This window comes from Grus americana, chromosome 4, assembly GCF_028858705.1.
Source record: "Grus americana isolate bGruAme1 chromosome 4, bGruAme1.mat, whole genome shotgun sequence".
NCBI lineage: Eukaryota > Metazoa > Chordata > Aves > Gruiformes > Gruidae > Grus > Grus americana.
In genome coordinates, this window is record NC_072855.1 from 70,134,342 (window position 1) to 70,158,834 (window position 24,493).

The 24,493-nt window shown below is 41.4% G+C and overlaps 1 protein-coding gene across 1 annotated transcript in view; it reads left to right on the forward strand.

Moving 5' to 3' along the window:
* The first annotated feature begins 314 nt into the window (after positions 1 to 314).
* Positions 315 to 24,493, forward strand: part of SLC7A11 (solute carrier family 7 member 11) — a 264,297-nt gene continuing 240,118 nt past the window's right edge. Inside the window, exons 1-2 of the mRNA XM_054823912.1 lie at positions 315 to 380; positions 23,583 to 23,664. The gene's annotated coding sequence lies outside the window, so the exon portion shown is untranslated. The remainder of the gene's footprint in view (positions 381 to 23,582; positions 23,665 to 24,493) is intronic.

Below are 24,493 nucleotides of genomic sequence, written 5' to 3' on the forward strand. Positions count from 1 at the left end.
GAAATGAGAACAAGTCATGGCAGCGTGTGTGCACGTGTGTGTGTGTGCGCGCGCAACTGCATTATGTCCCATGCTTATCTCTTTACCTTTAGCTTCCAGGGAGGTGGTGTGCTGTGTGGACCCCGCCGGCTGGTGGAAAGCTTCTGACTTCTTCTTAACCTGTGTGTGCTCACAGGCTTTGAATTTTGTTTGACACAACTCTCTTGCTGAATTGATGGAGCGCATTAAGCTGTTTCCGGGATGTCAGAGGGGTCTTTGATAGAGCTGATCTTTCTAATTCTCTAGTGACAACACGAATAACAGATGATACCCAGAGGAGCCCCTTCATCATCTCCAGCCACAGTGACCTCCAGTGCAGTCACGCCGTGCAGAGCCACAAGGTGTGTGCGGGGGGGCGGGGGGCAGCTGTGCTCCTAGTGTGGCCCCAGGCAGCCAGCAGTCCTGTGCAGGCAGGCAGGAGGTGCACCATGATGGGACAAGGGGCAGCGCTGGAGCTGCCCTGCTCCTTCAGTCACTTTGCAGATCTGTTAAGCCGTCACAGAAGAACAGCCGTGTGTAACCTCAAGGCTGCAGCAGCAATCTGGGAGCTGCTCAGAGTGACTGAGTGTATAAAAAACGCTCCACAAATACACTGTGTCTCACACTCGACATCTATTCTGTTTGGCCTTAAGTATTGGTTAAAATAATGCAGAGATTTATTAAGTATTGGTTGCAAGTTTCACAATCCCTTTTATTTTTGAAAGCTGCTATGCTGGGGCAGCTACTTTTCAGACTTTGTAGGCTGAGCCACTCCTGTTTCAAATGTTGTGCTAAAAGCAGAGCAAGTTGGCTGACAGGCAGGTTAAAAGATACTAGAGAAGAAAAAGGCAGTGAGGCCAAAAGAGCAATTGGCTGCAGAGTTGTCACATGTAGTGCTTCTAGATCCAAAAACCCTCTCAGAGTCACTGTGTACCAAGACTCTGTCTACTTGGAGGCTACCGCAGCTTCTGGGTGCTGCTCTTTCTGGTTACAGCTGCCCCAGCCTATGTGGTTACTGGAGTTTTCCAGGCAGGCAGAGAGGATAGCAGGCTGCTCTGCTGTTATGCACCAGCTCTGCAATTAAGGGCTGGATAAATATGGTAATGAGGTGCCACACAATGCAAATGAATGGCATTTAATGAAATGCAAGCTGATGAAAATGAGCATCAGCAGAAAGATCCTTTCAGGTTTAATTTCTTGTCTATCACCTTAGGCCTGTGAGTATGAGTGTGCTAGTGACAGCGATTCTAACCCTGATGCTAGTGGCTCAGCAGAACTGCTCAGATGCTGGAGAAGCCATAGTTACCTTAATCCATGCACAGCCTGTTGCAAAGGTCTGGGTGAGGCAGCTTGTTCCTCTCCTGTTCCTGTGTTGCCAAGCTCTTTCTGTTGCTCTAAATGATACCCCACTTGATATGGGTGGCACAGAACCAGAGCTGGGGCGCTGCCAGGGCACTGGGGTATCTATAGCTGCCTCCTCATCTCCTCCTCATCCTGGCATATTCCCTATTCCTGTTCTTGACCTGGCACCAACTCTCAGGTTTCCTGCCAGGAGCCCTCTTTGCAAAGCCCAAACCCCAGACCTTACAGATATTTTGCAGTCATTTAGTACTGGCCAAACCAGCATAAGAGAGCAATAATGAATTCTGCCTAAAGCTACTGGAAGAGCTTGTGCTGATGGTGTTGCTGAGCAGATGATGTCAGGAGCACCAGGTTGATGTTGACATACCACACCAAATCCTGGTTTGTTACATCAGTGGTTGTAGTCTGGAGGGTCACATCCAGCTGAGCTAAGGAACATCTATGGTTCCCCAGCCTGTAACATCTGAACCCTTGACAATCTGAACATATTTTCCCCAATAAAAATATTATGCAGCAAAAAATTGTTATCTCTCCCATTTTACAAGTCCAAACTGAAGCAGAGAGGTGCTGAAAGTCCTGGTCTTATGAAAATGGTTTCCATTTTAGCTTTTGTTCTAATTCTCAGTCCATCATAAAACAGGACAAAATGCAATCTAATGTAATCTAATCTATAATTTTGTAGATTTTTAAATGCCTTTTTTTGGTTCTGCAGTTAATATTTTAATTGGTATTAAACTTCAAATTAACACTAGAGTATCTGAGAGAATGACCCATCCTTCTTTGCTCCCTCTGCTGGCTCCGTAGGCTCATTGCATTTCCAGCTGTCCTGCATCTTTAATTTTGAAGAGGATAAAAATGTAAGTGTTGTGGCACGTCCAACATTAAAAATAAAAATTGAAATCATTAAATAATCCCATTGTGTTCAATGGCTTGTTGAGTATAGGCAGAAAGACAGAAGATAGAGGACTATAATTTTTGCTCTTAGTGTTTAATAAATATTTTCTACCTTAATGAATGATAGAGGATACTTTTAGTAATACAACTGATGTAATCATGATGGCAAAGAAACAGTGTTTGGGCAGTGTTACTTCCTCCCACCACCCAACATTTCCCACATTTTTTGCTATCCAGGTTGTTAGGTCTGTTTTCTGTCAACATCAAAGTTGCTGCAGTTGCACATCTGTCAATGGCTGCAATGTCAGTTTCTAATTTCTGGTCTTTTCAATTGTCGGGTTTTCCTTCCTAAAGACTCACAGTTTATTTCCTTCACTGCAGCCCTTTGAGTCTGGGCCTGTTCTCAAAGATTTTTAGGAAGTCATTGCCACTAGCTATTCAGTCTACTACGTCTTTAAAAACTGTGGAATCCTTCTAGCACCTGCTTCCTGATTTTATACACTTTATTTTTCTTCTCCTCTCAATCATCTTATCAGTTCTTTGTTTTATGTAAATCATCCTTACCCTTTAATTTGCGGTGTCGTCACGTTTCTTATTTGTGTGTGTGTTTGTATATGCATGTAAGACTGAAAATATTAGCTTTTCACATGCTCTGTTACTTTACTTCCCAGCTTGACTATTTGGGTGCTGGAAATCTCTTGAGAGATGCTGTGCGCTGTCAGATCCCATGAGCAGCTGAACTCCATTAATGACAGTCGGAGCTGCAATACATAGTGCTTCCCTGGAGACGCAGGGTGCCCTAAGTAAGAGCTGCTCAGTTTTTAGTGCTCTACCAGAACGTTTTTTTAGTAAACCTTCTTTCCCCCCCCTCCCCGCTTTGCCTTTTAGCGATGCCTGCTTCATTCTGCTTCAGTATTTTCCCCTGCTGGATTTTAATGTGAGAATAATGGCACTACAAGCAAGGAGCAACAGGAGAAATGCCTTTCTCAGCCAGGGCCTGCTCATCTGCTTTGGCAGTGCCGTCTGCCTTCAAATTCCTGATTATCTTCCTTCATTAGTCAATACACGGACAAAATTGTCTCACCTCTACCTGTTCTTTCTACTCAAAGATGAGATAGTGTTCTCAATCTGACCTAAAATGTACTTGATTTCTATTTTACTGGAGGAATATCCCAGGGAATTTGAGAAAACAGAATTATCCCAAGTGGTTTAGGCATAGTGGTCGTTGTCTTTATTTGTCACCACAGGGTTATAGGCTGGTGCCTTGGTCACAGTTTGGTAGTTAAACACCTCCAACCATGCAGCTGTTCACAAAATGTGGAGAAGGCTGATGAAAACAGAGGTTGAACGCAATAATGGGAATATCATGAAGTTGCATATATTTTAAGGACAACCAGATTCAGCTTCCTCAACAGAAATTTCCAATTATTGCCAGATTTCGATTTTCAATCTTTAGCATTGATGATACATCAGTAAAAAAGAATATTGGAAGTATTTTTCTCGAGTGGCCAAACACACTTTGCTCAAATGTAAAAGCCAGAAATATACTTAGGCAAAGTGTAGTCTCAGAAAAATCCATAATCTGAAACGTCAGTAGTGCTGAACACAGAGTGCTGAATGTGGACATGAAAGCAGGAACTTAAAGAGGAAAAGTGCTTAGCTTTAAGTGGCCATCTTAGACTTATTGCTAAGATTATCTCACTCCTCAAAATGTGTTTAATCATTTGGCACAACTCTAACTGGTGTGTTAAAAATGTAGCAAGAATATTCTATAAAGATGTCATTCTTTCAGGAAAATGGAGCTTTAGGAAACTTGATTAATGATTAATACAGCTCATTAAATAAAAACTCCAGCTGAGCCAGATTATTGGTGAGAAATATTTAATAGCAAGCTAATCCTCAAAAAAAATTGATTTCTAAGAAGCTAGGAGCTAAACAAAGTGGTAAAAGATCTAAAAAATTAATTTTCATCCTTACAATTATATATGTTTGGCCATGAAGCCTTCAAGACTTAGACCATTGAGAAGATACACCTGGACACCTGCAGAAAAAGTAACACTGTCATTGTAAAGCATTTGATATTTTTTGAACTACATTTTCAGAAATAAAAATGAGGCTTTTTTTGGGGGGGGGGGAGGGGAGTCCCTAATTAATCAGAAAGCCCCACTTTGCTGTGAGGGCTTTTTGTGTCTGGATCACGGCAGAGTAAAATTTAAGATAAAATTTCCCTTAAGATTCTTCCTCTGCCAGTAGCCTCCTTTTTTCTGGTCCTTTCCTCTGGTAGCCTGCTGCCTTTTCCTCAGTATTCCCCTTCTCTCTCTGATCCCCTTCTGCCTCTGATTTTGTGTGAGTTACCTGAAAGTGCACATTACCCGAAAGCCTACGTTCAAATATCCTTTTAAAGAGATATTGCTGAGTTCTGGGTTAGACTTGAAAATACAGTAGTTGAAACAACTGAATAGTTCTGTGTTTGAGAATGGAAAACATTTTCTTCTCTCTACTAGTGATATTACATGAAAATTATTTTTTTTCTTTCCATTAGCTTGACTACTTAGGGATTTACTTAGGGCTTCATTGTTTACAGTGTGGAGGTAAAGCATGGTTTTAGGAGGATCAGGGGCACACAAAAGGTAATGTGAAGATGGAAAAGAAATGCTAGGAAATGTATGAAGAAAATGCTGAAAAAATTAGGAACAGCTGTCTGCAAGGCTTTTTAAATACCTGAGCAAATACACACAGCTGTTAAATATCAGCTTTCAAATCTAGAACTATAATGGGGACCAGAGTTGAAGGAAAAAGCAGAAATAAGTTGAAAGGAAAAAAATTATTAATAGTAACAGAAAAATAAACCCACAGGCTTTAAAAATGGTATTGAATCAATGAATTCAATGTCCTGGGAAAAATGTAGTGAATTTTCAAAAAGTTCAGGTTGTTTACTGAAGGTCAGTGGCTAGAATGCATTTTTGCTTGTTGGAATTGCTATAATGCAAGCCCATAGCAGGAAAATATTTTGACTTTCCTTCCTACATTTAGAGTGTATTTAATGGATTATGTATAGTTTCAGCATTTGCTGAGTACTGATTAGTAAATTCAGGTTCAGTTGGTACTATTTTTTGCTGGAGGACAATATTATTTAGCTGGTGAGTTCTTACTCTGGGCTTAATCTCCAGACACTGACTTCATTGAAACGAAGGGACCTCTGTATGCCAGATAACCATAACAGGAACAGGCATGGACAATCTGGTTTTGTGCTGGCTTTGGTACTGATTTCTTCTGGATTTTAGTCAAGCCGCTTCCATTAAGGTTGAGAGTCTAATATGAATGGTGATACTCAACTGAAAAGTCTGAACATTTTATGTAGGGGTCCATCTAGGATGCTAGAAAGCTTCATTCACAAATGCAGACAGAATAAAATCAGACAGAATCAGAGATTATCTTTTATAGTCCGGTGCCCCTGATCCCTGCAGCAATTACAACTCAGCTGATTGTGGGGCAGTGGCTAATGTACCGTATGGAAAATGGAAATCGGTGCTGACTTCCTTAATATATGTTAGTGTGCAACATAATATCCTGATCTGTTCCTGCCGCAGGGGGGAGGACCCACAAGCTGGGGAGCCACAGACAAGTGGAGACCAAAGACCCTGGAGAAATCCTAGAGCAGGCTGCCCTGCTCAGGAGTCTGAGTTCTGCTATTCAGGCATTGGAAAATACTTGGCCTGCCTGTCCTGTATCTTAGTGCACCTACCCATGAAAAAAAGAATAATCTCTGTAATGTGTGAAGTGCTTTGAAGTCTGTTCTGAGCTAGAGGGTCAGAGTGTTTAGTACCTTTTCCTGTGATGGGTCTCTGATACTTAAACATGCAGCAGTGAGTCAGAAGAATCAATTTGTTGCTTCTATGAGGGCCATAATTCATCCACCCTGATTGAAATGATCAAGGATGCAGAGGCGGCTCTCTGCTTCTGAGTAAACACTCCTTTTATGTTCCTTTAACACAAATACCTGACACTAAGTGGGGATGCATAAAAGGAAGTCAGGCTGCAGGCTTTTTCCTGAAGTAGGTGTTTTGTGATGGATTAATGGCAAATCATGATACATTATTTATCAGATAATAAGTGTGATAATTGTTCTTATTTATCATGAGTCTAGCACAGCTCATTCTCCTGTCATCCCTTCAGTCAAGCCGCCCCTGGGGATTCACAAGATAAAATACAGTCCAAAGGTCATTCCAACAATTTTTACTCATAATGGCATGCTGATTACCTCCTAATTGAAAAGTGTAAACTACAGACACTGTAAGTAATGCAAGTGACCCCTGTCCTCATAGCATAATGTGAAGAGTCCCTGTGTGTCTCACAGCCAGCCGCAGAGAACAGCATCCCCTTCCTGCAGTACTCAAATCTCCAGAATGAATTAGGAAGAAAGTTCTGTTATCATTGCAGGGGGAAAAGCAAACACTTTCCCCATAGCGGGAACATGATGTTGATGCGTAGATGCACCATTATGGAAACAATGCAGATGTGATTTGGGCTCACTTCTGGGGTGTGTGGTAGCATAGCCTGTTGGATATCAGTCAAAAATCTCTGTCTTCTTGTTGAGAAGGTGTGAAAATAGTGCTTCCATTTTTGCTACTAATGTATTTATACTTCTTGTTGTAAAGTATTGCAAAAAAAGCCCATGCGCAGAATAACCTCATAATTGTAGGAGTAGAAGAAAAAAGTGGGATCTATGTAAAATATCTTCAAAAATTAATTTGCCAAAAAGCACAGACATTATGATGCAGGAAACTCACTGCTTTTATTCTCTTCTGTCTCTAAGGTACTCTGGCAGTGTCATGTTGATACAAAACTATAAAGTACTGTGGATGAACAAATGCAGTATGAACATTACTTGGCTTCACAATTTCTCCTTAAAGCCCATTCTAACTGTGCAGCATCATTTTCTACTAAATCATATTTTTCCCCAAATTCATGTCATGCATGCTACTTCTTGCACTTCCCTTTTGAAATACCATCCAGCTGCTGGCTGGCGGTAACCTCCCTGTGCTAATAATTTCATATACTCACAGCAAAATGATTTCCTCTGGATTTACTCTTGGCAGCCTGGGAAATGTTCTGAGCATACTAAGACTCAGAAGTGCCAGAAGCCACTCAGTGCCAGAGCATGAGCATCCACAGGGTCCTGTTTTTCTTGAAACAAAGTTCCTGAGATCAGCTATTAGGACACTGTATACCTCTCCTCTTCTTGGGTTATTCATCCAGGCATCTCCCGTCTTCTAAAATACAAGATGACCTTCAAGTTACCTGGAGTAGGGAGAACAGATGATTTAATGCAGAAAGCAATGACTCCTGTTTCTATTTTGAATAGGCCTGAATAACTGTTGTGGATAAACAGCACAGAACAGCTGTTCCACGCTCTGGGTTTTTTTATTACATTTTGTGAGCAATGCTTTGTACATTACAGACCTTATCTGGGTGGAATTAATTTTATTAGCTTTATGCATGTACAAGGCAATTGTCTACATTTGAGTTAGTGTGCTTGCCTTTCCCAAAAGAAATAGGTGTTCTTCACCTAACTTTCTTCAGATGTCTGCTTTAGTATGAGATTAATTGTGCCCTAGAAGTGCCAGTTTAATTTTCATGGATTATTAAAGGAACCTTGAGCAACTTAGATACAGATGTTTAAATCTAATCAGATGAATCACAATTTCTAGTCCAGAGTAAGCACATCCTATAAAGAAACGAGCATGAAATTTAGTCCAGTATAAAATTCATACTTTCCTTTTTTTTAAAAAAAAAAGTTCTTTGAATTCAAGGAACTCTTATTTTCAGATGTGTAGGTTGTTCAAGGGAAGCTACACTTCTGCATTATTAATGCAGCTTAGTCATTTTAACCCAACAGTTTTAAATTTTTTTCAGACCTTTATACAGATGATGAGTTAAAAAAAACCCCAAAAAAATAAACAAAAAACCCCCACAAAACTAACTGCAAGGAAAAACCAATGTTGAAGAGAGCCCAATCTGGGTAACAGCTTACAGGTGTGGACACAAGCATAAATGATCAGGTCAAGCTTAGCAACCATTTACTCTTGAGAATTAGTACCTGATCTTGTGTGCTCCTAGCTCATTGTAAAGAGAAAATAAAACAGGTAAGGCTAAAGGTAGAGATTGCCAGCATAATCTTGGGATTTATTTAAATGTGATTTCTAGTATACAATCATGTTGGAAACATGCCTGTTATAAATTGCTGCCTTTTAGCTGAGACTTGTAGCTCCTAGGGAAAGCACAGTAATTTCCTTGAGGTGTGTTAATTTCAATCCATGCAATGGTGTCCTCTACCCTCAGATTCCTAGGAGTCTAATGGGATGCTTTTTTTTGATAGGGGAGTACAAACTTGCACCCCTTTGAATTCACATAGCAGGAAAAAGATGGATGGCATAAACTGAGTCTAAGATTTTTTTTTTTTTTTAAATGAACCAGCAAGTTACAAAAGATTTTATCAGTAGGTAGGCTGTAAGTCTGAAAAGAGGACTTTTGACAAAGTGAGTACAAATTAATGTATCTTCTGAGCATTTTTATAGCCTGACTAGTACAGAAAAGAGATCCTGCAGGTATTTGAGATAATGTCTAATTTGTTTTAGCACTGAAGCTCATATTTACAACTAAATCCTTCTGAGAATATGTGGATCTGTCTTGTTGACTCTTAGTTTAGATTAAGATTAGTGACTATAACACTTGTTAACCTTAATGTGCTTTTGTTCTGATCAGTGGCAGTGAAATTACCAAAGAATTTTGCAGGCTTAGTTCAGCAGAAATCAAGCTGTAAGATCAATCCTTTTTACTTCAGAAAAGCAAAGTATCTATTTATATTGTTTATCATGCAATGCATAGTTGAAGAAGGTATCTAGAAACTTTATGCTTGGGGAAGCTCTGAGGAATTGCAGCTGCTGATGTGTCTTTTAAAACTTAATCTATTTCACATTTCAGTGTTTTTTAAGCATACCGATCGATCTATAAAAAAACCTTCACTTGCTGTACACGTGACTGTATAATTCATATCAGCACTTGTCATCTGCATGTATTATCACTTTTATATTTTTATATGAATGCAACTCATTTACCCTTGCTCTTCATTACTAAACAGTAATGGACCTTAACAAAAAAAAATAAAAGGGGTCTGGGACATAACCCTGTGAGAAGCCCCAGGCCTGTGGGCAGAGCTCTGTAAATTGTTATGGCTCCATTGCCTTCAATGCCTAGATGTTAATGCCTCCCACAGCTGAAGGCTATCTGCCCGCTGTGCGATACACCAAAAGCTTTTTTGCAGTGGCTTATCCTCTGCAACAAATGTAATAGCAGCCTTAAGGACTGCATCCAGCTGACCTAAATTTGCTTGTGCCTATTCAGTTATTGCCTGCCTGAGCTTGGGTGACCCATCAGCCCCTTATGGTGAAGGCATGTCAGTGGTTTGCATCGGAGAGCAGGGAATTGTATCCGCTTGTTGCTGGGTTCAGTGGCAGCAGCCGCTAGTGTGAATCCAGGGCATGACTTGGAATCGTGCTTCAGGAGCTCTTGTAAGGTGCCTTCGCTAGTCTGTCTGCATCTTCCTTGGTAGGTATTACTTTAGTGGTATTGGCTGGGGTAATCAAAATTTGTCTGTAACTGGAAAGCTGCAATTTTTAAAAAGAACATGACTCAGTGGAGAGCCATGCAGAATATGGAAAATGCATATAGTGATTTGTTAAGATGTAAATGTTGCCTGGTATTCTGTGCTAAGCAGTTGTATGTAATAGGAGTTGTTGGATCCCTTGAGGTTTCAGAAAAACCTGGATTGTTACTGGATAATGCCTTATTTCACTGAACTGATCCAAGTTCAAAGGCATGCCCTTCTATTTTGTGTCTCTTGAAAAGCTAATGATATCTCTCTGTGAAAGAACTATGTGAACTGAGTAAGAGAGATGTATTAATGCAAGCCGAAAATATAAGGAACAATGCCCTCTCAAAGGCAGATGTGTTGCTAATGCATTTATTACTCTACCTCACTTCCATATGGTAGCTCATCTCTAGTCTCACAGAGAGAGCGAGCACAAATGTTACACATTACAGGCCACAGACAGTTGGAAGCACTCAGCACCTCTGAAATCTTTCCTTTTTTTGTCTTGCAAGCATTAAAGGTAATATAAAGGTGACCTTCAAACCTGGGTCTAACACTGAAATACTTTCCAGGCTGTTTGGTTTTAAAACAGTCTCTTGGACTGACTTGCCCTTTCTGTTGTTTATAATAACTTTGGGGGAATGGGGTGGAGGAATTGAGTGGCTACGCAGGAAAGTCGCCAGATCATGCATCCAGTGAAGAGGGCTGGTTTCCACAATATATAGATGGCCTTGAAGAAGGTGGCAAGAGTGAGCTGGAAAAGGGACTTGAAATGAGTTGGTGCAGATCTGGGTACAACTGTACAGAGAGTGTAAGGGGATACACAGTAATGATCCTGAGAATCAACTGTCATGCTTGGACCTTTGCTTGCAGAGGCAGATTTTTCTCTAATCTTGCTTAAGGGGCAGCCTCAAATCCCACTTACTTGGGTTTTGTGTGTGTTTTCAGAAAAGTACTTTGAGTACAAGTGCAGTATTTTTACAATAGGCTGTTCAAACTAGAGTAGTATAAATGCATGGTGTGAATGTGAGTTGCCATACTATTTACCTTGATTTGTCTGTAACTTTAAGAAAACCCAGGGACTGGTGAGCATCAAGCAGATCATTTGGCAGTGTGAGCTCTTGTTTTGGATGACTGAGAGATTTTTGAGGATCAGGAGGAATTTCTAAACAAAGTTCGGTTTTGATCACATGCAGTTCTGGGTCTTCAGAGTGTCCTTTTAAGCTTCTCTCACTCTCATCTCCAAACCCTGCTTCAAGTCCTCAGAGGCCCCCACCAAAGGGTGGTTGGGATTTTGAGCGAGCTTGTTTCATCCCGATGCTAATCAGTCTCACCTCCTCCCAGTGAGTTAGGCAGAGAAGCATCTTTGTGAAAAATGAGTGTTGTTTGATAACTATGACTTGCAAACAAAAATGGAGCTCTCTAAGACACAATTCTAATTTTACATATAAGTATCTGTGGCCAAACTATCTTTTGGTGTCTCTTTGCATAATACTGTGAGGGCTGGATTGCTGTTCTTCAGCCGTTCTCCTGGGCAGGCTCATTGCAAGACACATCAGACTCGGACGGCTTGCTATACAGGAGCAGTGGTTGCTTTGCACCCGTTAGAGGGACAGAGTTGCCCTTCCCTACTGCAGCTTGCATTTTATATTTTTTTTTTCTTTCCTGTTTGTTGAGAGAGCAGGTGATGGGGGCTGGCTCTCCTCTGTGCGCTGGTAGGCAGTGCTGCTGACCTGTGCAGAGGTGTGCAGGAGCAGCAGTGTGGCCAACGTGTTACTTAACCTATACCTGCCCTTCCTCAGTCTGCCTGAGACAAGGCAAAAAGCTGCACAGAAGTCTTGTGCTAAAAGATAGCAAGGTAGTCAGTTGAATGAATGAAGGCTTTGCTGTGAGAGAGATATTAATCTGATTATCACATGGGCTCTACTTTTTGCCACGAGTATCTTTTGGTGTGCTTCAAAAGTACAGTATGGCTTCTTACAGATGTACCTGCACTTACAAGCAGCATCTTTGTATCAGAGAGCAGTTCTTCTTCACAAGCAGGGTAAATCCTGCTGGCTCGTTTAGTGCATCACCTGATTCTCTCTGGACTGTACTACGGGCTCCTGCTGTCCTGGGTGGATACTGGTGGCCATGCTTCTCACAGAATGTTCTCCTCATAGCAGCAAGAGGCCAATTCCATTGAAGTCGATGTGAAAGGATTTGACTAGACTTGCTTCTACTGACTTCTGCTACTGAATTCAGCAGTGCCAGGATCGTGTTGATGATTGGCACTTGCTTTAAGGTGGTGTTACATCATGACTGACATTGTTGTAGGTGTATCAGACGAATTGCTAAGAACAGGAAGTTTCTCATATTGGTTTTAATAGTGCAGTCAGAAGACAATGTAAATTTACTGTATTTAATGAGAAGTCTGGCGGTGAGAGAGAACCTTCTGAGATTTCCTCTTGTGCTCTATAGTTTGCTGATAAGTTGGGGCCATATTTGTTAGCCATAGGTTGATGGAGACGTTGACAGCAAACAACAGGGGGAAGGTGTCCTGATTTCTCAGTAAAGAGAGATTGCCAAATAAAGAGAAGCTAAAACAAACTTGCTATCAGTAATTTTCTGTCAGTCATGTTGCGGAAAGCTTTCTTTCTTTTTAAACATAACATTGCATGCATATAGGCCAAATAATGAAGACGACAAGGGGTTCTCACCTGTTCAGGGGAAAAGTATCTCATGCTGAGTTGTATGCAAGTGGATTTGTGTGTTTTGCTGGCACACTCTACCAACCTAACTATTAAAATAGTAAAACTAAATCTAGGTGAAATTCATATCCCTACAGCCATCCTCATGGAAGCTAGGTTATCTTGCTTTGTCATAAGGATCAATCGCTGTTCTTGCATTTTTGTTGGTAGAATGGTCATGTGTGGCTGAAAGACTACTGATTTCTCAGTGGCATTTGCAAAAGTCAATATGCATCTCTCTGTATAACCTGTTTGTAGAAGCAGGTTCCCATGCTTATTGCAGAATGATGTGACTTCAACCTTTGCTCTCTTTTGCAATGTATCTAGGTTGAAATTCATCTCTGCAAATCTAGTGAGAGATTCAGTGGAGTAGGCAGGGTAGAAAATTGATTCTTTTTGGATGAGCTTAGTAGTGACTAGTTATGCAGCAAATGGATCAAATACCTTCGAGTGCCAGACAGCTTTAAGTTGTGATAGCTGTGTAAAGTTTTTCTAGATTCTACATCGTTAGATTTCAGATGCTTGCTTGCTATCTCAGGAAGTTGGTGTGTGTCACACGGAAGAGCCTCAAGATTGCTGAAAGCCAGTGTCAGAGGGTACTGTGTCTTTCAGCACAAACTTCCAACACTTACTGGCATAAAGGGAAGAGAACCAGGGCACAGAAGTGTACCTGCCTCTCATGAACAGTACACTGATCTGCAGTGAGAAAATATAAGAAATGCTAAGTTCTTTGTGCTTCTGCATGAAATGTACACTAAAAAAAAAGACAAGAATTAAAGTCTTGGGAGCTGTATGTCTTAAATATAATTTAAATGTGTCTGACTTACAGTATCAAAGTTCCATTATTGCTTTCATAGCTAATGGTGCATGTTTCTCTGCTTTTTCTGTACTTTTAAAAACTTCTAAGAGTTTGGCCCATGTTCTTAAAACCATAATTGCCTATGTTAGGGGAAATTTTCTTAATCTTTTCTTGCAAAATCAAAAGGGTCTAGCTTACCAAAGATAACCCTGAGAGCTTACATTTTTACATAGTGTGACCTTTCTTCCAAAGGTCACTGGGGTTGGATTATGGCCATTTGTTGGCTGTAATGGGAACTGATGGCACATAGCAGCCAGCCAGCCACACTCACTGGCAGGCATTTCTCGTCAGAACTCAATTCTGTATCTTCTAGTTCAGAATGAGAAAGGTTTCTGCTGTACAGGGTGAAGTCTGGGAACAAAACCACCTTTATTGGGATCATGGAAGGAATACATAGGTAGGTAGCATGCAATTGTTTAGCTGGTGTTGGGCTGAGCCCTGGCTCTATAAGTACCAGCATCCCATTAACAGCATAGGTTTTTGTTGTGAGGCATGTTTGTGTACATGCTCCCTATATAAGCTAAGTCTCTTTTGTGCTGTGGTCTTCCCCTCCCTCCCCCCATCCTCCCATACATAAACTGCCTTGGGCTTTGACACTAACAACAGCACAAGTTAATCAAATTCCAAAATGCTTCCCCTTCTGTGTGATGTTTCACTTCAGAGCAAGATTTGGGGTATGAGAGACTCATATAGCATGTGCACAATTTCAGGGAAAGAACGGGGAAAATCAAGACAGACTGATAAGTGACCCAGCTAACCTCTCTCCCTGTACACAACACTCACTTTTTTCTTCAATAAAGTCTCTTTCAAACCAATCTCAATCTTTCATCAAAGAGATTTCCAGTGCACTCCCAATGGGTTTACATAAATCTCACTGTTCTCGCTCTTTCTTTCTTTCACACCCCACCCCACCCCCACCGCCCCAAGTCCTTGCGTTTCCACTTCTTTAAATCTTTTATCCTCAGGTTGGTACCAATGGCAATATGGATTACCTCTCAGCACCTCCAAATATTCCACAAAGTCCTTGCCTGTTCTCACCCTGCAGTGCTTGCAGTCACAGATGTGATGAAAGAAATTTGAAAGGCACAGCTAGGCAATCCTGAACCAGGCTTAGTGCATTCCCCTTTTTATAGCTTATTGCTTTCTGGATGTTTCTTTTGACCAGTCATCAATCATTCTGGTGGTAACTCTGAAGTGATTCCTGAAATATCTGTTCCTCTGATAAAAGTTAACAATAGCACATACAGTATGAGGGGGGGGGAAAAAAGGCACTTTGGGCTTCAAGTTAAACAAGTGCTTTGCTTTGTTCTGACTCTGGTTTTCTTTTTCTTTTTTTTTTTTTTTTAAGTAAAAGATTTTCCTCAGCAGGACCCCACTAGTTAGCCTAAGAGACCTCTGTGTGCATAAGTGGCAATCAGAAGCAGCAGAGAAACAGGACCGAAGACAAATGGAGACACATACAGTCTTGACAGAAGAGCTCCAGGGAATGGGAGAGGAGAGAAAAGCAGGACACCAGCTTAGAGTTTCCTTTCAGTCTCCAAATCTTGCCTTTTCTTAGAAGTTTTTTAAAGAACGCTCAACTTTGAAAGCCTAGTGAGCTCAGCAACAAAGGCAGATCATTGTCTTGCTGATGAAATGGGCCCTCAAATTGTGTGTGTAACTTTTTAAAAGTCAAAGAAGTGTAAGGAGCTCCACACACCCCAGGCAGCCAGGCTGTGCTTTCTAGGGGCTCAGGTGCACAGTGTGAGAGTGTGCCAGTGCTTCTACGTTACTGTCTGCCCTTGCATCGAGGAATGGTGGGATAGCTGGTACTGCAGGACACTGCAGTAATTTGAGTTACCTTATATTTCTGTCAGGAGGTGCTAAAAGCCTAGGTCTTCATTTAAACACTTCTCCCTCGGTTTGAGTTGCATTCAATTTTTATGGGGTGGGAGTTAGGAGTGAGTAAAAATAACTCTTGTCTTTACCCTGCTCCTGCAATGGTAGGCCTCTTCCAAGAGCTTTGATTTGCTCCTTTCCTTTGCTTGGGTTATTTCCATTTTAAGGCCTTGTACCCTTAGAAGTGAATCACCCTTGTAATTGAGCAGCAAGCTGTGAATCTTTCTCCATTCTTTGATTAATCTGGTCCATTGATCAGAATCACTTTTGGGAAGCTCTGGAAGCTTCTGAGTCAGACTCTTGGAGTTTAAGATGTTACCATGCTTTTGATTAACTCGAATGAAAGAGTCCTAGCAGGATTGATGGATTCTTTTGCTCTGGTAGTGACACTTACAGTTCATTCTTGTCCATCAGCTCTGTGCTTTACAGAGAACTTGCAAATGAAGAAGTTTATTTGTCACTAGTGGATAGACAGGCAATGGAAATGGCTCTGGATTAGTCAGACTTCAGTGGCTATTTTCAGCGAAACGCAGGAAGTTCAACAACCAGCTCTGAGCTGTGAAGTGAGAAATCTGATTTTTTGGATGCTGAAAGAACCATCCATCCTTAACTTCAAGAGTAAAATTAATCTCTGGTGTAAATCCAGGAGTTGCACCAGGGACTGAGTTAGCTGCAAGTTTAGGAGAGGCAGCTCTCAGTGGATTGGATTTGCACCAAAATTTCCCATAAAGCCTCAAATAACTTATCTATGAAGAAGTTGCCAGGTTTTGTAGTTCTTTTAAAAGTTCAGACTACCTCATTTTTTGTTGGAAACTCTTTATTCATTTTTCGCCATTCTGCTTGTCAGAGTGCTCCTTCAGACCACATGGACTCTGTTGTGGCAGTATAAAAATACATGAGTAGAAAGGCTTACTCTGACAGTATTTCAGTGTAAAAGAGCTTAAGTTTATAACAGATCTGACATCAAAATGAGCAGAAGAGAAGGTTTGATTCTGGTTTTGGCTCAAACCTGAGTGTCAGATGGACACTATCATTGTTACTCAGACTGTCACTATGCCTTCAGAAAGAGGTCAACTGAGTAAAGCAAGAGGGGTGCCTGAAGCCTCTGTGGTGCAGGAGGAAGGGCTGAGGTTGGGCTGACTGGGCTTGTTTGGTCTAGAGAAGAGAAGGCTGAAGGCATGTACTGTAATAGCTTCTGAATAGGCAGAGAGGAATAAAATTGTTTGCTCATCAAAACCAAAGATAGGACAAAAATGAGTTTAAATTGCAGTGGGGGAATTTGGATAAAATATTAAGAAGGCTTTCCCAAAGGCAAAGATAGTAAACCACTGAAAAATATTGGGTGTCATGGACTCCTCCTTCATGGAGGTCTCTAGGAGCAGGTTTGTTTAAGAAGCATGTGTGGGGAGCTACAGTGGAACCCTCCTTGGGTCAGGAGGCTGGAATTAATGAGACTCTGTGGTCCCTTCCAGCCCTATGACTCTGTGACTAACAGAAATTCCTGTAGTGTGAAAGCAGTGAGCCTGGTGCAGGCTTCCTTTGCTGAAGTGGGATAAAGGAGAAAAAGTGCTGGGGCGTGATTTGTGTTCCTTCTTGTCTACCTTGGGGTGCTGACAGTGTGTATCTCCTGCATTAAGTAGGATGAAGAGGAAGGGACCGATGCAAGAGAGTCTTAATTCAGAGTTCTTCATTTTAGTTACGTGCAAAAAAAGGTCGCTTGACCTTAATACATGTGCACTACACCACACGCTACATTTTTGTAGCTTTAGCTAAATGTAATGCTCTAGGCTGTGTTATGAAAAGATCATTCAGGATAAAATTTAGGTGTTGTATATTTTTGTTTATTTGCACAATCCCAGGCACCAACAATTAGACAAGTGTGATTTCTTGCTCAAAAATGTAAGTGGGGGAAGATAACTGCAGACATTTCTGGGAACCCTTGAATGGCAGTGCCATATGCTGTGCTTATATTGGAATAGAAAATAAATACATTTCCTTGACACATTTTGCAGATTATTTTGGGTGATAAGCTGTGGGAGATCAGTAAATGACTGTCACTGGTTTACTTTATTGAGTAGTACAGGAGCAATGCTTGCTGCCCTGGGGAGGGAGTGCACTGGGTGCCCCTTCCAGTCCTGTTTTCTGTGCTTATCTGATGGTCCTAGGTTGTGGTGTAGGTCCAGGTTTACTGCTTATCCACTCGTTGGAGATGGGTTTATGTGGGAGGGTTGAGCAGGTTGGTGGGCAGATTAAAGGCTTTAATGTCTTGCTCTGCCTCTCTGTGCCACCAGTCTGCGAGGTGTGTAATTTTGCGTCTGCTGATGCAATTGCAGCTTGCTCTTCTCATCTGTACATCCATCAGCATCTGGTAAATGACAGGTTTTTGTTTAGGATTTGGGCAGAAGAGATTGTGAGATGTGTGCACACTTGACTCCATGGAAGTACCTCCAAAGAGCCATTACTCACTTTCAGGATGTCCAGTGTCGGGATCAGATATGATTTTTTTGATTTTGCTAGCACTTAACATCTACTTATGGTTCTGGCATTTAAAAAGCCCTGTACTAGTCAGTTATTTCTCCTGTTTTCTTGCATCTCTGCTGTTTGCTTATTGCTGGCCAGGCAAGTTCAGTAACTGTTTGCAGCATACTTCCTTCAGTAGTTAAAGATTTAGTTGTTTTAAAGATGACTCTTTTTTTACAATGTTCTTTTTTTTCAGTAATGCATCCAGGTAATACAGATATAAATATTAATAGATTGATTGCATCTTTTAAGGCTGAGAGAACAGAATTATGCTGGATTAATTTGGCTCTAAGTTGTACCATGGACCTCATACAGGATCTCATCAGCAGGCAAAGCCATTTCACTTGTGTCTTCCAACTCGAGATAGGAGTCAGGCTTCCTAATATTTACACTCCTTTCACTTGTAGTCTGAACACCAAGTTTACCACTGCCATAAACAGGGCTTACCTGGTGTCCTTAGTGGAGCAGTGCCTACCAGAGGTTAATCCAGTGGTGAACATCCTCTGTGCTGTGTTCTCAGCAGCACGGATCTTGTGGATTTTGACCTTCTTCCTTGTCCCATGCTTTAAATAAGAGAGGATTTTAAATCTGTGCACAAAATGGAGTCCTTGCTGTGGGCACGGGAGTGGATCATGCAATATGTAGGACAAATCTGTCAGGGGCTTGTACAGCTTGGGAGCTGCCTAAGGGAAGGACAGCTCTTGTTTTGGGGTGTTGCAACAGTTGTGTCAGCATGGAGGGCTGAACCTGTAAGTCCCCAGGATTTACAAAAGCTTGTTTTTTTTCATAAATGTTTAAACACCAATCTCTTTGAATAGAAGTTGAGCTTTGTATTAGATTAGGCTTTACCAAGGTCGTTAGGTTTTACTGAGTGGTTTGTGGAAGCTCGGCAGAGGGAGATATTGAGATCTACATGAGTAACTACTAATTTATAGGGTCAGCTTTCTGTGGGCTAGTTTTCTGTTTGTGGGATGATTACAGCCAAAGTATATGTTGGTGTAATAGGCAAAATAACTTTAAAAAAATAAAATTAAAACTACAACTATACAGCTTATCTTGCCACTGGGTCTTTTGCATTGTCTCTGCAAAAATGTCTTGTCAACTGTGCTTTCTGTATTTGTATTTCTTTTGCTATGTTTACCTGAAGGGCTGTCCTACAACAACATGAAAAGCAGAGTGGTTGCTTTTCTATGCAAGAAATATTCTGGTTTTAAATAGAATTTTCAAGAACTGTAATATTTTTTGTAAATGAAGGAGCAGTTGCTTCCTAAAATAAAGCATCACTTTTTTGAGTCAGCTCTAGTTTAGTACCTAGATGTGAGGCAACAAAGGAGAGGTCCCTGCAGTTACTCATTACTTTGACATCTAACTTACTATTAACCGAACTTAGGTGTCTAGTCTACAATAGATATTGTCACTCCCTCAATAGTAAATGACAAGAGAGAAGCATCTGAAGGGATTGGTCCATCTAAAGACAGGTTTCTAAGGTGCAGTTTGCTTTTGGAGATGTGTCTTTCCAGTGACTATAGAAAGAGCTCAGGTAGCTGATTCAAAGTAAATGCCTGCATTTAAATGGTTAGTGTCAGTTGGATAAATCCAACATTATGAAAGTTCTCCCTTTGGGGAAAATGAAAATAAACAAAATCATTTTATTTAAACTTTCTATGAGAATTGTGAGCTCTGAGCAAAATTGAAGTGTAAGCATTTGTTTGAAATGATCTTTGTTCTGGAATTACTTTGCAATGCCTCCTTTTCCAGTGTAATACAAGCTTTCCGTGGTACAGTATGAGAGAGAAAGCTTGGGAAATCTGAGTTGTAATGAGGACAGGAAATAACTAGGTTGGTCTTTTTTACATAAAACATTGAAGTGGAATATGAGGGGGATGGACCGTTTCTATGTTTTGGGTTTTATGTGTTAGTGATGGAAAATTGAAAAATGCCATGGAAATAGACTTTTGGTTTAAAAGCAAAAAAACCCTAGTTTTTTTTCAGCCTACCTTATGGGTGAGGGTCTCATGTCTCTGGAATACAAGTGCTGTGCATTTTGTTTTAAGGTATAAATTCAGGCATGTGTGACTGACTTTTAATTTGAAGAGTATGCAAGGAAAGAGTGAGGTGGGGCAGCATCCATCTGGGTGAAAGATCATAGACTCATAGAATGAATCATAGAATGGTTTGGGTTGGAGGGGACCTTAAATATCATGTAGTTCCAACCCCCCTGCCATGGGCAGAGACACCCTTTATTAGACCAGGTTGCCCAAAGCCCCATCCAACCTGGCCTTAAACCCTTCCAGGAAGAGGGCATCCACAGCTTCTCTGGGCAAAGATGACAGGCTCTGTGTTGTAGGTCTGAATGTTTTGCCTGTCTCTCTTGCTTGGTCTGTAGCTTCACAAAAGTGTGATATACATCACCTTGCCAGCCTCTGTTAATGAAGAAACTTGTTTGTGAGCTCATATGGGTCAGTCCTGATGACACAAGTCAAGAAGCAGGGCACTGAGTGGTTCAGCCAACCTGCTGGAGGCAAAATGAGAGAGAATACCCAGCGGAGCAATTCATGTGCAGCAATCTTTGCTCCCATGTTAGGATTGTGGAGAAAACAAAGCTGCTCTGTAATCTGCCATAATAGCAAAAAAACCAAGCTAGCAGTTCTTCCCAGCTTTCATTCTTTTGTGAGATACTTCTTTGGTTAGCAGAGGCGCCATGTCTGTGATGCATGAAAATAGAGGTGTCATCAGGCTGCTCTGTGGCCATTGTGCATGTGACAGACCCATCAGAATGCATGTCTGCAATCAACGTGGACCACAGACAACTTAATTAAAGAAATAAAAGAAAAAAATGCCAGCATCTGGTCAGTTTGATGCTCAGCCTTAGTGGATGGAGCTGAGGGATGTTGGATCTCCTGTTCCACATAATTGTATAAACAGACTTCATCAGCTCCTCCCCAAGCAGGTCCTCTGAAGTTAGTGGAGATGAGTGAAGCGTTGAAGGGTGGCAAACGTACCTTTTTCCATCTATCTCTTTTTTTCCTTTTTGTAATGAATAGGGGTGTTGTCAGCTGCCTGCATTGTGTTCATCACTGTCAGGGCTGGCAGTGTAACAGATAACTGGATGGATTCAAGGCCACCCAGGGAATGGAGCCTGACAGGACCTCATTCATCACTTCCATTTTAGAGGTCTCTATGGAAGAGCCAGCATCAAAGAAGTAATCAAGGCTCACAGGGCCGTTTGGGAGGAGTGCTCTGCATTGCAAACAAACCGAGCTGTCAAATCTGTTTTGTAAATGAAGTGTTTTTCTGGAGACAGTGTGTTTATAACTGTCACCCTAGGCATACTCCCCATAATATACATCTACTCTGGCAGCCTAGGGCCACAACCTGGTCTTTTCCCAGCTTCCAAATAAAAAATTGCAATTGTAGCGAGAAGTTAAAAAGGTGCATGTGTGGGGCATTTTAAAACGTGGTTTGCTCTTAATGGTTTGTTTAATCAGATACCCTTTCTATCTTCAGTTCTGGTCTAGGGATTCAAGCTCCATTCATCTCACGTAATTGGCCCAGCAAGTATGATGCCTTGCCTTTTGCAGTCTAGACACATGGTGCAATTTGCCACTGGCTGTGTGGACTTCATGACAGTAAATGAGTCTGCCCTCAAGATAAAAATATCCTGTTAATATAGGACCAAGAGGACAAAGGAGAAGGCATTTCTCAGCAGTGAGAGCCTAGTATTGATAGCCCTCGTATATGAGATCATGCCAAGAGCTTTAGGTTTTTTAGAATAAGAATAGGTGAGCAGTCTGCTCAGACGGGTGGCTGCTTGCCTGTCAGTCTCTTGTGACAGGGAAGATATCTGGTATCAATACATAGAGAATTCAAGTAAGGAGGAGTTCATGAAAGGAAGTCAGTCTGTACTAAACTTGTAAGGTAACATTTGCCTTGGTAGTTCTTGATATTTTCTTCCTCAGTTTTGTTGTTAAAGCCTTGCTTGCAATGCCTAGCCAGGTATGCTCTGGCCTCTGGCAGAGGGACACCGTCATCCTCTAACCTGTTTGTCCTACCACTTCACCTGTGTGGGCTGTTCCCTGGAGATGAACCTACCGTGCTGCTGACCCAATGACAATAACCACTTGGTGCAGGAGACCAAATGAACTTAGGCACGGCAATCAAGGCGTATGTCTGTTATATGACTCGTGCACATAAGATCTAGACTTGTCCTTGATCCCTCAGGACATCAGATTCCTATTGAGAACATGCACAGTTTAATGTGAACTTAGCTGCTTTAGACTGGCAGGGTAGAAACTTCCTATTGGATTACCATTTTTCTTATGAAGTACTTTAAAACACTTACTGTGATTTACGTTTCTTAGAAATTACACATGTGTGCTAAGAATAACTTCACATAATACACTGAATATTTTCTTCTAAGTTGCCAAGTTTCCTTTCTGACTCCTAAGCTCTCTTGAGGCAGAAAAAGCTTAGTAAATCCTGGAAATAATACTGATTAAATGCAGCTTTAGGTGATGGGATAAAACAGCCAGATGCTGTGCAAGGCCTTTCCCTACTTTGGCAGCCTAGGTTACAATCAGTGTTGGCAGCCCAAACAGTTTTTAAAGGCTATCCCATGGCAAAATGTTTACCACGGTCTGAGAAGAGTTTCTGAAGATGACAACTAGCTTTATTTCTATAGCACCGTGCCACAGAAACCACCAATGGAAAACAATCCCCTCCAGGATGAACCACCAGCTGCTTAACAGCAGCACCTCCGGATGAATAAAATAATAAAGCTATTTGGATAGGAGTTAGTGGCTGCCATCAAGTGGGTCTTTGATCAACAGGCACTCATAGATTTTCCTGAAGGTGGTCGGAGTCCTGAACCCCCTTTGTTTTCAGCAGAGTGGAGGAAGCAATGGAACATCGCTTTGTGCAGCAGGCACTGGAGGGAGTGGCAAGCTCTCCCTTGGCAATGGCCCAGGGAGCAAGGGGCGCCTCAGATGCGGAGGGTGCAAGACAATGGTTGGGTTAAAAAAAGGGGAAGAAAGAGATAGAAGGAAAGGTGAGCTAATGTGAGTGTGTGGGAGTGGTCCTGTCCCCTGCTGGCTTCCACTTCTCTGTGCCCGTGCAGGCCAGGGGTGAGCTGACATGGCTGAGAGCTGGTAGTCTAGAGAAAAGGTTTCACTTTCAGATGGGAAGTTGATTGGGCCAACTCAAAAACCAGGGCGATAACACTGTGCTTTCTAGCAGGAGGGAGGTTATAAAACCTCACCATAACACATGCTAGATGACGGATTTCTCTGGAAGTTGTTGCAAACTCTGAGCAGGGGTGGGGAGAAGGAACTAAGTCCTCTTTAGTTGTGTCTGCATGCTGCAGTTTCATCTACCTAGTTTCGTCATTGCCATCTACTGTGTGGGATTGTATTAACGCTCCTTGTAGACAAACAAGGTTGCAGCAAAGAGTACTTGAGTGCGTAGTTTCACCTTGCAGGCTAAGAAACAACCTGACGAGCCTTGCAATGTAAGCTAGGCTCTCAGGCCAAAGGGTTAACAATGATCTAGCCCAGTAAAGCGGCACAAAGACCATTGGAGCCATGGAGTCTGAGAAGGCTAAATTGATGCGAAAAGTGTTCTGAGGTTATACCTGTCACAGCTACCTGCAACTTGTTCTTCATGTTTCTTTTAGGAGTGGCACTGGAGTGGTGGAAGGATGCTTTGGCACAGGGAAGGGACCAGACTTTCTCCAGAACCAGACCTGTTTCCTAGAGGTAGTCACAGTCATTTAACTTTACTAACTCTGAATGTACGTAAACTTCAGTAGTCAGGTGGTGAGAATGTAAGAACATTTAACAACACGTAGAATGGAAATTTTGATTAACTGAAGAACCACTTGCAAAATTTAGGTGCATTTGGGCTTGGCTTTAAAAGTAGAGAGTGTGCAGACCCAATATTATAATTTAGGACTGTTTTGTTTACAGATGTATTTAGTACTGGCATGATAACTTCGGGAACTTTCTGTGGCACAGTAGTCTGTCAATGAGAATCACTGCATAAATATCGTGAGTTAAAGTGAGGAAAAAAGAATGTCAGAAATTTGGGGACAAATAAGGGTCTGAGAAGGGAAAAAAAAATCATGAGTAGATTGAGAAAGAATGTTGGAGAGCAATATTGGGTCTCGCAGTGAAGGACTCGGATTCCTAGTTAGTAGCTTCTGTGATCACTTTGTTAAATGAACAGCTCTGTCTGGACCAGCTGCTGTACAGTGATGGAGCTTTAGACAAGGACACAGAAGCTGTTAAGACAAACTATACAGTCATAATAGACTGCTATAATAGATAGTTATCCCATTCAATTAACTGATCAGAAGCAGAGGAAAAAAATACTAATTTGCAGTTATGATGCTATAAGAATCTTGTAATCCATGGGTGCAACATTCTAACCGCTATATGTACCCTCAGTTCCATTTACAACATGAATATGTCTTTTTGGGATGAATGATTGGATTAATTACTAAAGAACTGTTAAGAAATACATGTATTTCATTTTATTCAACGTACTTGGCCCTGGAGATGCTCACAGAATTTGTCAAGCTATGCA